The following is a 13,680-nucleotide window of genomic DNA, read 5'->3' as shown; positions in this document are numbered from 1 at the left end:
GCCACCTCTCCCAAGACATGTGTCTTCAAAATATCATAAAGCATCTACAACTCCTTCAAAAGCTCATGAAACCTCTACCCAGGCACCTATAATCTCCTGCTGTCTCCCACTGTACTAATATGACCAGACACAAACGCTGGCTTATAGCCTCTATAAACACAACATCCTCATAAATTCAGGTTGCCATAAAAATCAAACAAGAGAAAAGTGAAAAAAAAGAGCCATGACTAAGTTTTTTCTCTATCAAGACCATCACAGTTTCTTGAGAGCCTTGGCTCAGTTCCCTAAAGTTTAGAACAGGAGAAAGAAGAACTTCCCTCATTCACTGTCTCTAAAATGTCTGGATCTTTCTCAGGGAGCCAGTAAGACCAGCAGGAGATAGGAAGTACATGCTTTAACGTTAGAACCAAAAGGACTGGGGACAATTTGGGCTGGGCACTCTTCAAAGTCCTACCTTTCAGAGCATCTACCTACTGAGATGCCAGGGACCTTGTATATAACTGTCTGTTGCAAATGACCACAGTGTGTCTTTAAAAACGTGTCTTTCAAAGCCAGGTCACGTTATCAGTGTGAGTTGGAGAAATTACACACACATCTATTTTTCTGGGGCTGGGATTTGATGGAAATGTTCAACCCCTAAGGAGAAGGCCTGTCTGGTGGTTAGGGGTTGCAGGAAAGCCATGGCTTGGGTTCGTACTCCGCACTGGAATCTGCTTCTGGCAGGAGGAGACAGAGCAGCCCTTACTCCTTGACCCATAAGGCCTCTTCTGAGCATTGCCCAACGCTCCTGTTATACAACATGCAAAATAAATAACCAACCTTAAAAGTCAGGCAGCCAAAGCTCCACTCAATAATAAGTCCTTTTACAAGCTGCTTATCACTTGCCAAAATCAGCTCCAGAGGAACACCAGGAACTCTGAATTCTATTGTTCTTATGAATTACTTGGGGAATATAGATAAGCGTCACTGGCTTTATTGGTTTTCTAAGAGAGAAAAGACCAACATTTTCATCTACCCCTACCCTGTCCTTGATCTCAAAAATGTTAATATAGCACCATCCCACCATCTCCGAGAGACCTCTATGAGAGGTGGGAGTGAGAAAAGGGTCCTGGCCTTTTTTTTAGAAAACGTGTGTCTCTCTGCTTCGCCTGTCACCTGATGGTGGGGGTGACAAAGGGAAGAGAGTGCCAACCTTTTCAGAAAGTCCACTGGGAGTAGGGTGAAGGCAGCACAGAGGCCTGTGGGATGCACTCCTCTGCCCGTGTGGGCCCTCTGGCTTCACGACAGAAGGAAAGAGGAGTTTTGCTCAAGGAAAACTGTTTAAAACTATTTTTGGTGCACTTAGGTTGGCACTGTTGTTGGCCCAAAACAGTTTCTCTCGGTTTCAAACTAGAGGGTGGAACCTCTCATGAAGGGGTCTTATTCAGGAAATCGATGGGAGACGTCTGTTCTAAAACTCATTTCCAATGAACCACAAGAAGGATTTTGATACCTATTTGACATTCTTATTCCAGGATCCACAACCCACAGATTTCAAAGCTCAGGATTTACCTGCTCCAAAAGCCTTGCAAAAGCCTCCAAAGTCGCTCAGTCATGTCTGACTCTTTGCTACCCTATGGACTGCAGCCCATTAGGTTTCTCTGTCCATGGGATTCTCCAGGCAAGAATACTGGAGTTTGTTGCTATATCCTACTCCAGAGGATCTTCCCGACCCAGGGATCAAATCCACATCTCCTGCATCTCCTGCACTGCAGGCAGATTTTGTACCACTGAGCCACCAGGGAAAACCCTAAAAAAACCTTATGACCCTCCCTTTTCCCTTCACTGGTCCCTCTCAAAAAGTTGCTCCCTTCCTCTGCTAGGCTCTATATCTACTGACTTGCTGCCTTCCCCAGCAGAGGGGTTTTCTTAGAGCAGGAACCAAGCCTTACTCATTTCTGCATCTCTATTGTCCAACACAGTCCATAGAACATCAGAGGTGTATATTAAGTCACTTAATTAATAAGATTAGAAATAGATATAGTTAACATTTGAATGTTCAGTAACTGTTTAACTTCCTATATTTGTTTTCTCATTTTCCAGATGAGGAAGCTGAGGCAATAGAGGCTAGCAAGCTAGTAAGTGACTAAGCAATAACACAGACCAAGGCTTCAGTTTCTAGAACCTTCATTCTTAACCACTACACAGAGTGGAACACAGCAATAAATGAGTGATGAAAGGGCCATACACATATGAAACTTAAATATGAACTTGAATTTGATTTAGAATCCTGTTGAGTCACACAAATATGTATTAAGCACCTAGTACTCTGTGCCAAGCTCAGTGCTAACAAAAGGGCGTGGTCTTATTCCTCAAGGAGAAGACAAATAACAAAAGCTTATACTGCTGTACACCTAAAAGTAACACCACATTGTAAATCAACTCTACTCCAATAAAAATATTTTTTAAAGCTTATTGAGCACTTACTACATGCTGGGCACTGTTCTAAGTACTTCACATGTATTAACTGCTTTCATCTTACTACTATTTTATTCAGATGAGACAGAGGAGAAACTGAAGCACAAGCAGATGCAGCCAGGACTTCCCCGGTGGTCCAGTGGCTAAGACTCAATGCTCCCAATGCAGGGGGCCTGGGTTCAATCTCTGGTCAAGAAACTAGATCCCACATGCTGCAACTAAAGATCTCATGTGCTGCAACTAGGACTTGGTACAGCCAAATATATATATATATGTTGCTAAGTCGCTTCAGTTGTGTCCGACTCTGTGCAACCCCACAGACAGAAGCCCACCAGGCTCCCGTCCCTGGGATTCCCCAGGCAAGAACACTGGAGTGGGTTGCCATTTCCTTCTCCAATGCATGAAATTGAAAAGTGAAAGTGAAGTCGCTCAGTCGTGTCCCACTCTTCTCGACCGATGGACTGCAGCCTACCAGGCTCCTCCGCCCATGGGATTTTCCAGGCAAGAGTACTGGAGTGGGTTGCCACTGCCTTTTTTGTCATACGTACTAGAGGTCTATGAACCTCTAGTTCTAGGGGTCAGAGTGGATTAAGGCACACAAAAAGATTAAGCTACCTGTACCTGAGATCAGCTGCCAACCTCCAAAATACTGCCCTCATTGTCAGTCTCCTTTGCCAGTTCCTCATCATCTTCCTAATCTCTGGCTGTCAGAGTGCCCCAGGGCAGGGTCCGTGGTCCCCTCCTCTTAACTATCCTCACTCCTGGAGATTTCATCCATCTCAGAGCTTGAAATACTATCTAGACATCTGTGACTTCAGAACATTTATCTCCTGCCCTAACCACGCCTGTGAATGCCATGCTCTTGTACCCCACAGCTCACTCATCAACTCCACTTAGATGTCTGACTGGCATCTCAAATTCAACACATCCTCAATTTAACTTCTTTTACACTCCCAACCCTGTTTTTCCCACAGTCTTTACCACTGCAGTTAGCGGTAACTCCATCATTTCGGCTACTCAGGATGAAAACCTTGGCATTGTCTCAAACAGAAACACTGTGTTATGTCACTCCAGAGAGCACCAGCCACATTTTAGGCAATGCTATTGGTGTTATGCAACATGGTGACTCTGTTTTCCTTGATTCCTCTTTCACATCCCACATATGATCTGTCAGCAAATCCAACTTCAAGATGCACCTTCAAATTCAACAACTTATCCCAAATTTCACTGATACCAGTCTGGCCCAAGCTTATCTTCTTAGATATAATGTATTATACAGAAAACAATAGTAATCCTTTTAAAACGTGCCAGATCACACCATTCCCACTCAAAATTCCCCAATGCTTCCCATCTCATTTATAGTAAAAATCAAAGTTCTTACAATGGCCTATTAGACCTTGCATTGTCTTTCCCCTTTAGCGCTCATCCCCATCTAACATTGTATCTATCTGTCTTACATATTATCTGTTACCCACCTGAGTCCACATCATGAGTTCCATGAGGTCAGAGACTCAGTAGGTTTTGTTCACAGATGAAGCTCAGCATCTGCAATACTTGACAGAAAGTACATGATTAATATATATCTGTAGATGAAATAAATGGCTGGGGAGAGGGAAGTCTTTACACATGGGCCAGAATCATACCAAAACCCAATATGACAAGTGAATGGCATTTGGGCCAACTGGTGCTGGAACCAAATCAAGTCCCAAGTCGCAAGTTCCTACTTCCTATTGTTTGTATTCCCACTGCTTCAATATTTTGCCTGATGAAGTCTCCTTTCTTTTGCCTCTAAAGAAAAAGAAATTGACCTAGATATAGTAAGGAGTGCCCCCTGGTGGAAGTAGTTCCATCAACACCATGGCAAAGAAAATCATAGAAAACAGGCTTTAAGTTACAAAGGAGATTGCTGGGGACAAAGGAAATTACTAGTATTTCACAGGAAAAGTCCTCACTAGAAACAAGAGAAATTAAAGATTAGATTTTAAGTACACTGGGGAACTTATCAACTTACCTCACTGTTGAACCTCTTTTGTACCTGATGATGAGAAAGAAAATTATTCATTTAAAGTTGAACAACCTAAGTACCTTCCCTCAAGGAATTTAAAATCAGGTAGAGGATATAAGTCATGAATATGAACAAGTACAGGGACTTCCCTGGCAGGGGAACTAAGATCCCACATGCCGTGGCATGGCCCAAAACAAAGCCAAATAAGCACAAAGCAAAGGGTATGATTGTAAAACAGTGAATGAGGTCTAAATAAAACAAATAAACCAAGAGCAATGAGAATCCCTTGGACAGAAAGATCAATTCAGTCAATCCTAAAGGAAATCAACCCTGAATATTCACTGGAAGGACTGATGCTCAAGCTGAAGCTCTAATACTTTGGCCACCTGATGTGAAGAGCTGACTCACTGGAAAAGACCCTGATGCTGGGGAAGATTGAGGGCAGGAGGAGAAGGGGGTGACAGAGGATGAGATGGTTGGATGGCATCACCGATTCAATGGACATGAACTTGGGCAAACTCCAGGAGATGGTGATGGACAGGGAGGCCTGGCATGCTGCAGTCCATGGGGTCACAAAGAGCTGGACACGACTTAGCAACTGAACAATAACAAGATTTATAACTTACCTCAGAAAAAGAAGGATTACTTTGGGCTGAGAAAATCCAGGAAGACAGCTTGGAGTGGGTGGTTCTTGAACTGAGCCTTGAAAAATAGACAAAATTTTGAGTGTATTCCAGGTAAAGATCTAAATGTAGAGAAAGGCGCATCACAAGGAAACCCAAACTAACCAATGGGGCTCTGTAAAGGTCACAGTTTGAGTGAGAACACAGAATTCAAACCCTTTCATAAAAAAAGCAGAGAGAGGGTTTCCCTGGTGGCTTGGTGGTAAAGAATCCGCCTGCCAATGGAGAAGACACGAGATCAATCCGTGGTCCAGGAAGATCCTACACACCATAGACCAGCTAAGCCTGTGCGCCACAACTACTGAGTCTGGGCTCTAGAGCCCAGCAGCCGCGACTAGTGAAGCCTGCGTGCCCTAGAGCCCAAGCAACAAGAGAAGCCACCACAATGAGAAGCCCAAGCAGCACAACTAGAGAGTAGCCAGCGCCTCACTGCAACTACAGAAAAGCAGCAACTAAGACCCAGCACAACCATAAATAAATAAATAAAATCATTGAAGAAAAAGATATAGTCCTAAGTTTAAAAAAAGAGCAGAGAGGGATTCTCAAGAGAAAACTCCTTGGCAGAAGCAAACACAGGAGGGAACCAAAGAAAGCTTCTTTCCTAGTTTTCCCTTGGATGAGAGGAACACTATTGAAAACCATAGAGGAAAAAAAGCTAAAACATAGTTTCCATACTCAAGAATTTAGAATCCAGAAAATAAACAACAACAAAAAGAACCTATATGGATATGCAGGGTCTCCTCTGCTCTACATTTTATCTGAAGATAATGCCCAGAGAACATCCTTTTCAAAGGAGATGGTTCTCCCTTCCATTCCTTCCTGCTCAATGTCCTTCCGGTGGAGATGCCAACAAGTATCCTGAATCCATCCACCCCTCTCGATCTCCACTGCCATCCCGTCTGAGCCATCATCATCTTTCTCCTGGTCTATTGCCACTGTCTCCTGACTGATCCCCCACTTATACTCTGGCTTCCCTATAAGCCACACTGCAGATTGTAGTCAGATCACCTACAGCTATTTGGGGGTGTGGTAAATGACTCCCATTTCACTTACACCTTTTCATTTTGAAACTACAGAAAACAAAAAAAGTTGCAAAATAGCCCAAAGAATCCTCACATATCTTTCACCCAGATTCTCCAAATGTTAACATCTGCCATAATCACAAAATAATACTATTAATATAAATCAAGAAATTAACATTCATATAACACAATTATCGAATCAATAGACTGTATTCAGTTTCCTCCAATTGCCCCAACAATGTCCTTTTTCTGGTCTAGGATCATACCTGTCCCTTTCAGCTCCTTTAATCTGGCATAGTTCCCTAGTCTTTTTGTTTGTTTGTTTTTTGGTGTTTCATTACCATGATATTTTTGAAAAATACAGGCTGTTTCAATTTTGGGTTTCTCTGATGGTTCATCATGACTCAATTTAGACAATTTGTTTTGGCAAGAATACTATAGATGTGACACTGTGTCCTTTTCAGTGCATCCTCTCAAGAGGCATATGATATCAGTTTGTTCCATAACTATTAATCTTAATTGACCATTTGGTTAAGGTGGTGTCTGCCAGGTTTCTCCACAGTGAAGTTACTAGGTTGCCCTTTCTAATGAATAAGCATTTTGTGGGGAGTACCTAAAAAATTAACAGTAGAACTGCCATATGGCCCAGGAATTCACTTCTGAGTATTTATATGAAGAAAACAAAAACACTAATTTAAAAAGATATACACACCCCAATTTTCACTGCAGCCCTATTTATTAAAACAAAAGCCAAGATATGGAAGCAAGCTAAAGGGTTCTTTGATACATGAATGGCTAAAGAAGATATGGTATACACACACACACACACACACACACACACGATGGAGTATTACTCAGCCATAAAAGTTCTCCCATTTGCAGCAATGTGGATGAGCCTGGAGAATATTATGCTAAATGAAATAAGTCAGACAGAGAAAGACAAATTCTGTAAGCTCTCATTCATACGTAGAATCTTAAAAAACAAACAAAATGAAAACAGACTCACAGATACAGAAAACAAATGGGTAGCTACCAGAGGGGAGGAGGGTGGTGGGAGTAAAATAGATGAAGGGAATAAAGAGGTGCAAACCTCCAGTTATAAAATAAATAAGTCATATGAATGTAATATACAGTATAAGGAATATGGTTCATAATACATAATAACTGCATGGGAACAGATGGTTACTAGACTTAACCATGGCGATGATTTCATAAGGCATGCAAATATCAAATCACTATATAGTACAACTGAAATTAACATGATATTTCATGTCAACTATATTTCAATTTGAAAAAAAAAAGAAATCCAATCTAATGAGTAATCTAGAGTCATCTGAAGCTGGGAATACTGACACATGCTAATAAAGCTTAGAAGAGAATGAAGTTTATAAATTAGAACATCAATTTATTAATTTAACTGCAAGATGGGCATTCTCTCCTCCACAGGCTCACCTACTAAGACAGTTTTCTTATGAGCCTAGAACAGGGATCCATAAACTTGTTCTTTTTCAAAGGGCCAGATGGTAATTTTTTTTATTTTGTGGGTCATATACTTATATCTGTCACAACTACTCAATTCTAGCATGGCGAGGCAAAAGCAGTGATAGACAATATGTAAAGTGTTGCAGTAAGACTTTATTTACAAAAATAGCTGTCAGGGCCTATGGATCCTTGGCCTAGAATAAAAGGAGTAGGAGTTACATGATTCAGATGCTTGATCATATCCGGCTTCAGTATCCTGATGCGTCCATCACTGGAGGAGATAAACCTGTATCCACTATCAGATTAGGCTGGTGCTTAGCTGAACATAGTCAACACTGGCCTTGCTAGGCCTTCTTTTTTAATGCCAGCCATTCTACAGAATCCCACCCCATTTTAAAGCCCAGGTTATAAGAAAGCTCTACTTACCAGTAGGGAAATGCCAGGAGCCTCTGTTTATATTCTACAGCTATTTCACAGAGAAAGACTTGACCCTTTGTTAGCTTCTAGGGAGAAGAGCATCCTCCATTCTTACTTGTGTTTCCCTAGGAAAAAAAAAATGACAGATTTGGCAATACTAATACTTAAAGGAGCACTAGCAGGTAAGCGGAGAAGGCAGTGGCACCCCACTCCAGTATTCTTGCCTGGAAAATCCCATGGACGGAGGAGCCTGGTAGGCTGCAGTCCATGGGGTCTCGAAGAGTCAGACACGACTGAGTGACTTCACTTTCACTTTTCACTTTCGTCCATTGGAGAAGGAAATGGCAACCCACTCCAGTGTTCTTGCCTGGAGAATCCCAGGGATGGTGGAGCCTGGTGGGCTGCCGTCTATGGGGTCGCACAGAGTCGGACACGACTGAAGCAACTTAGCAGCAGCAACAGCAGCAGCAGCAGGTAAGCACCATGAAGAGAGATTATGTTTTAAATTAGAAAGAATGTTTTATTTTTACAAAAGCAGTATATATTTGTTCATTGTGGAAAATTAGAAAATAAAAAGATTAGAAACAAGAACAGACTTGTGGACACAGTGGGGGAAGGAGAAGGTGGGATGAATTGAGAGAGTAGCATTGAAACATATATATTACCATAGGTAAAACAGATAGCCAGTGGGTATTTGCTATATGATGCCGGAAGCTCAAACTGCTCCTGAGTGGGTGGGGTGGGGAGGGAGGTGGGCAGGAGGTTCAGGAAGGAGGGGACATATGTATACCTGTGGCTGATTCATATTGCTATATGGCAGAAACCAATACAATATTGTAAACAATTATCCTCCAATTAAAAACAAATAAATTTAAATTAAAAATAACAAACTTTCTATCACCCAGAAATTGTCACTATTAACAGCTAAGAATATATTCTTTCAGATATTTTTCTAAGTATATATAATATATATATGTATTTTCTACCAAAATGACATAACACATGCACACAATGCTTTGTAACTCTATAACTGCTTTTTCTCAATTGTCAACCTCTACCATTCCATGTTAAGAAGCTTCCACTGCAGTGAACCTAAGATCCCACATGCCATGAGGCATAGTCAAAACACAAAGTTTTCATCTCATCTAAGACCCATCCATACTTATATTTGCCTACTTTCCCCCAAAATTCCCTATAAAGCCAGTTCATTCAAATTAAAGATTCAATCTCAGATCACACATTGCAACCTAAATCTCCTTTCATTTAGAATAGTATCCTTCTTCAGGACAAGAACATTGCTTCCTGCTATATCCTCAATAACTCTAACAGTTCTTAGAACACAGTAGCATCTCAAATATATGCATAACTAAATCATTTATAAAAATTTAGGGGATGGGGGTTTTCACCCTAGAGCTTATCTCATCCACCCATCACCCTTTATCTCTATTTTATAGCGAATAAAAATCAAGTCCAGAGAAGTAAAGTGACTTCCCAAGGTCACCCAACAAGTACATGGCAACTGCTTTCTATGTCTGTTTATTCCACTAAACCAGGAGTTGGCAAACTTTTTCTGTGAAGGTCAGATAGTAAATATTTTAGGCTATATGGGCCAAGAAGCAAAATCAAGAATATTATGTAGGTACTTATATAACAACAGAAAAAAATGAATTTCCATAATTGTTCATTGATAAAACCCAAAATATAATAATAATAATTGATAACATGGTTTTGTAATATGGTCTACTAATGAAAAAATGGAATTGAAGAATTACACTTTGTTTCATTATGGTTGAGCTTGGGATGAACAGATACACACTACTATATATCAAATAGATAAACAACAAGGACTTATTGTACAATGCAGGGAACTATATCCAATATCTTGTATGTATTCAATACCTACAATGGAAAAGAATCTGAAAACATATGTATATAACTGAATCACTTTGTTGTACACCTGAAACTAACACAATATTGTAAACCAACTATATTTCAATTTAAAAAAATTAATACTTTCCTCCATCCTCTCCCCAGCCTACGTTAGGTTTCTTCTGCTCCCCACAGCACCCGGTGCTCAACTCCTTCAGAGCATTCAACACACTGTAACTATAATTATCTGTTTCTCTACCTGTCTCCCTGAAGGAACTATATATTAGCTCCTTGCAAAAAGTGACCATGTATTATTCATTTCAGCTCCTTCATTAAAATATTAAAACGGGTATTCATTAAAGTGAAGTGAAACTAGCTAAACCAACTACCACTCAGTCTAGTCAAATTAACATCACAATGAGATACTGACAATAAGACAAAACAAGTGTTGGTGAGGATGTGGAGAAATTTGAACCTTCATACATTTACCAATGGGAATATTAAATGGCAGCCACTTTAGAAAAGTCTGGAAATTTCTAAAGAAGTTAAACATGCAGTTACCTTATGATCCAGAAATACCACTCCTAGACCAGGGAACAAGTGAACATGGTCCTTGCCCTCTCTAGAGGAGAGACAGAAAATGAACCCAAGCTTACTCCGCAGTGTGTTAAGTGTTATAACAAGGGTTTGCTAAGGGTGATATGGCAGCACCGGAGCAGAGCAGTGAAATCAAAAGAACTGAAAACATATGTCGTCATATGTGTTCACAATAGGATTATTCATGATAACCAAAAAGTGGCAATAAATGTCCTCCAGCCAATAGACGGGTAACAAATGTGGTATATCCATACCATGGAATACTATTCAGCTATAAAAAGCAATGAGGTACTGATATATGTTACAACATGGATGAACCTGAAAAACATTATGTTAAGTGAAACAAGTCATTCACAAAAGACTACATATTGTATGATTCCATTCACATGAACAGTTCAGAAAAAGCAACTACAAAGACAGAAGACAGTTTACATGGCTGCTCAGGACTGGAGGTAGGAGGAGAGATCAACTACAAATAGTCTTTTGTGAATTTAGGGGGTGGGGTGATAAAAATGCTCTAAAACTGGACTGTAGTGACAATTACTAAAGTTTACTAAAAACAAGTGTACTCTCAAAATGAGTGAATTTAATGGTATGCAAAATATAAGGCTCTCATACCATTAATCTATTACATTATTTCATTTTTATCTAAATTAACTTTTGTCCTCCATGGCAAGACCTGGTAAGAATTGTGGTGAATGAAATTTCGGATGCATTTTTGTCGAATGGGGCTTTGGGTTGTGCTGACAGAAACAGCAAAGTCAGTATCTCTGAATACTGCACGATGAGGTGTAGAATCCATTTCCGATTCGGTGATCCCAGTGCGTACTCTGGAAAATCCGTGGCCTGCCAGTTTAAGCGTGAGTGTGCCTAGGCCCCTACTCCAAGCAATAAACTGTAGTCAGGTAACAAGTTCATTTCTTGCAACTCTCAAGCCCTGTTCATAAATGGTGAATTGTTCTATTCTAACATATCTGTTAAAATGTTAATGATTTTTCTTTGTTTGGGGGTTTTCTAGCAATTTGGTTAACGCTTACAGGGCCAGGAAGTCCTGTGAGAACAGCTGAAAGATACAAACTCCACTCCCCCAGGCCCGCCTCCTGGGATACTCCAGAGGAGAGCACACCCCTCCGAGGGCAAAAGGATGGAAGGGCACCTCTCCGATCTAAGGGAAAGGTTGGAACCAAGTCCCTCCTTTGCATTACGGGATGGCAAAAACTGCCACAAAGTCAGGGCGAGGTGTCTTCTCCCAGGGCCTCCTGTTACCCGGGAAACTCACGCTGCCGCTCCTCAGGGTCGTCAGGAGGTTACAGCGCCCCGACTTCAGTCGTTTTCACCGGTGCAGTTCCACTGTGTGGCCCGTGCACAGCGAAAGGAGAAGGTGATGGAAGAAGAAAAGCAGCTTGAGTAGGCCCGCAGCCCTCCCGGGTCCAAGCTACGGTCCCCCACACCCGAACGCGCGGCTCCCGGACCACTTGGCCGCCGCCCCTCCTAGCACGTCCGATTGGGTCCTAGCGCCCCCTGGTAGCCGGAAACCAGAAAAACCGGCGCAGCAGGTCCCAGATGGTCGGAGCATGCGCGGGAGGGGGTGGGGTGGCTTCCGGTCTGCAGAGCGGCCAAATCCCAGGCGGGGCTCTCCGACCCCAGGGTAAAGCCGCGATCTCGAAGGGAGCTGATGGTGCTGCGGTTGCTTAGTTGCTCAGTCGTGTCCAACTCTTTGCGACTCCATGAACTGTAGCCTGCCAGGCTCCTCTGTTATATGGGGATTCTTCCCATGGCAATAATACTGGAGTGGGTTGCCATGCCCTCCTCCAGGGGATCTTCGCAACCCAGGGATCAAACCCAGGTCTGCCGCATTGCAGGCGGATTCTTTACCATCTGGGCCACCAGGAATCCCAAGGGAAGGTGACCCAGATCCAAAGTGGAGCAGATGGAGGCTGCTTCCATCACTTCCTTAGTAATTCCCAAAAGGAAAAGGACCCCCAAAGAGGACAGAATAGCCAAATAATCCTGAACCTGGATCCCTTCAGAAAAAAAAAAAAAAAAGAATAGAATAAGGCAGCTTTGTTGAAGTTGTGTTTTCTTGATGTTCTGAAAAAATGAATTAGTGCCAGCTTCACAAGGTGTTTGTGAGAATTAAATAAAATAATCCACCTAAATGGCTTAGCAAACTGTTAAAGCTAGCTATTTAATTAGTATCTCAGGGCTTAGCAAACACCTAATAAGAAGAGTAGGTGTCATCTTTCCCTGGGATTCAGGGGAACAGAAGGATCTTGACACTACAAAATAAACGCATACCTAAGATGAATTGTTCGTAAAATGTTTTATGTATGAGAATTAAAACAGTCCATCCCCACACTCAGCCTGGACACTAAGAAACGAAACCACACAGTATTAGCTACATAAATGTGACTTTGTTAGTCCACTGTCTTCACTGACATTATCTTTCCAGGAAGTTCCTCCCATCAGGAAGCTTCCACAAGCCTCCTAGCCTTATACACCAGAGGGTAGACAGAATGAAAATCACAGTCACAGAAAACTAACCAAACTGATCACATGGATCACAGCCTTGTCCAACGCAATGAAACTATGAGCCATGCCGTGTAGGGTCAACCAAGATGGATGGGTCACAGGTGGAGAGTTCTGACAAAATGTGGACACTGGAGAAGGGAATGTCAAACCACTTCAGTATTCTTGCCTTGAGAACCCCATGAACAGTATGAAAAAGCAAAAAGATATGACAATGAAAGATGAACTCCCCAGGTCAGTAGGTACCCAATATGCCACTGGAGAAGAGTGGAGAAATAGCTCCAGAAAGAATGAAGAGGCTGAGCCAAAGGGAAAGCAACGCCCAGCTGTGGTTGTGACTGGTGATAGAAGTAAAGCCCAATGCTGTAAAGAACAATATTGCATAGGAACCTGGAATGTTGGGTCCATGAATCAAAGAAAATTGGAAGTGGTCAAACAGGAGATGGCGAGAGTGACCTTGACATTTTAGGAATTAGTGAACTAAAATGGCCTGGAATGAGTGAATTTGGTTCAGATGACCATTATATCTACTACTGTGGGCAAGAATCCCTTAGAAGAAATGGAGTAGCCCTCATAGTCAACAAAAGAGTCCAAAATGCAGTACTTGGGTATAACCTCA

The 13,680-nt window shown here is 41.8% G+C and overlaps 1 long non-coding RNA gene across 4 annotated transcripts in view; it reads right to left on the bottom strand.

Annotated features, from left to right (window-relative positions):
- LOC102171853 overlaps nucleotides 1–12,051 on the bottom strand; it is a 53,801-nt gene extending 41,750 nt beyond the window's left edge. For 3 of the 4 annotated variants that reach the window (XR_001297491.2, XR_001297490.2, XR_001917684.1), the window contains exons 1-6: nucleotides 11,812–12,051; nucleotides 10,497–10,557; nucleotides 8,076–8,191; nucleotides 5,089–5,164; nucleotides 4,469–4,492; nucleotides 3,933–4,010 (exon numbers count right to left, since the gene is read on the bottom strand). This is a non-coding gene — a long non-coding RNA (uncharacterized LOC102171853). The remainder of the gene's footprint in view (nucleotides 1–3,932; nucleotides 4,011–4,468; nucleotides 4,493–5,088; nucleotides 5,165–8,075; nucleotides 8,192–10,496; nucleotides 10,558–11,811) is intronic. The other variant, XR_311233.2, reaches the window with a different exon arrangement.
- Between the last annotated feature and the right edge of the window lie 1,629 nt (nucleotides 12,052–13,680).

Source organism: Capra hircus, unplaced genomic scaffold (genome assembly GCF_001704415.2).
Source record: "Capra hircus breed San Clemente unplaced genomic scaffold, ASM170441v1, whole genome shotgun sequence".
In the NCBI taxonomy this organism is placed as follows: domain Eukaryota; kingdom Metazoa; phylum Chordata; class Mammalia; order Artiodactyla; family Bovidae; genus Capra; species Capra hircus.
This window is presented reverse-complemented; position numbering and strand designations above follow the sequence as displayed.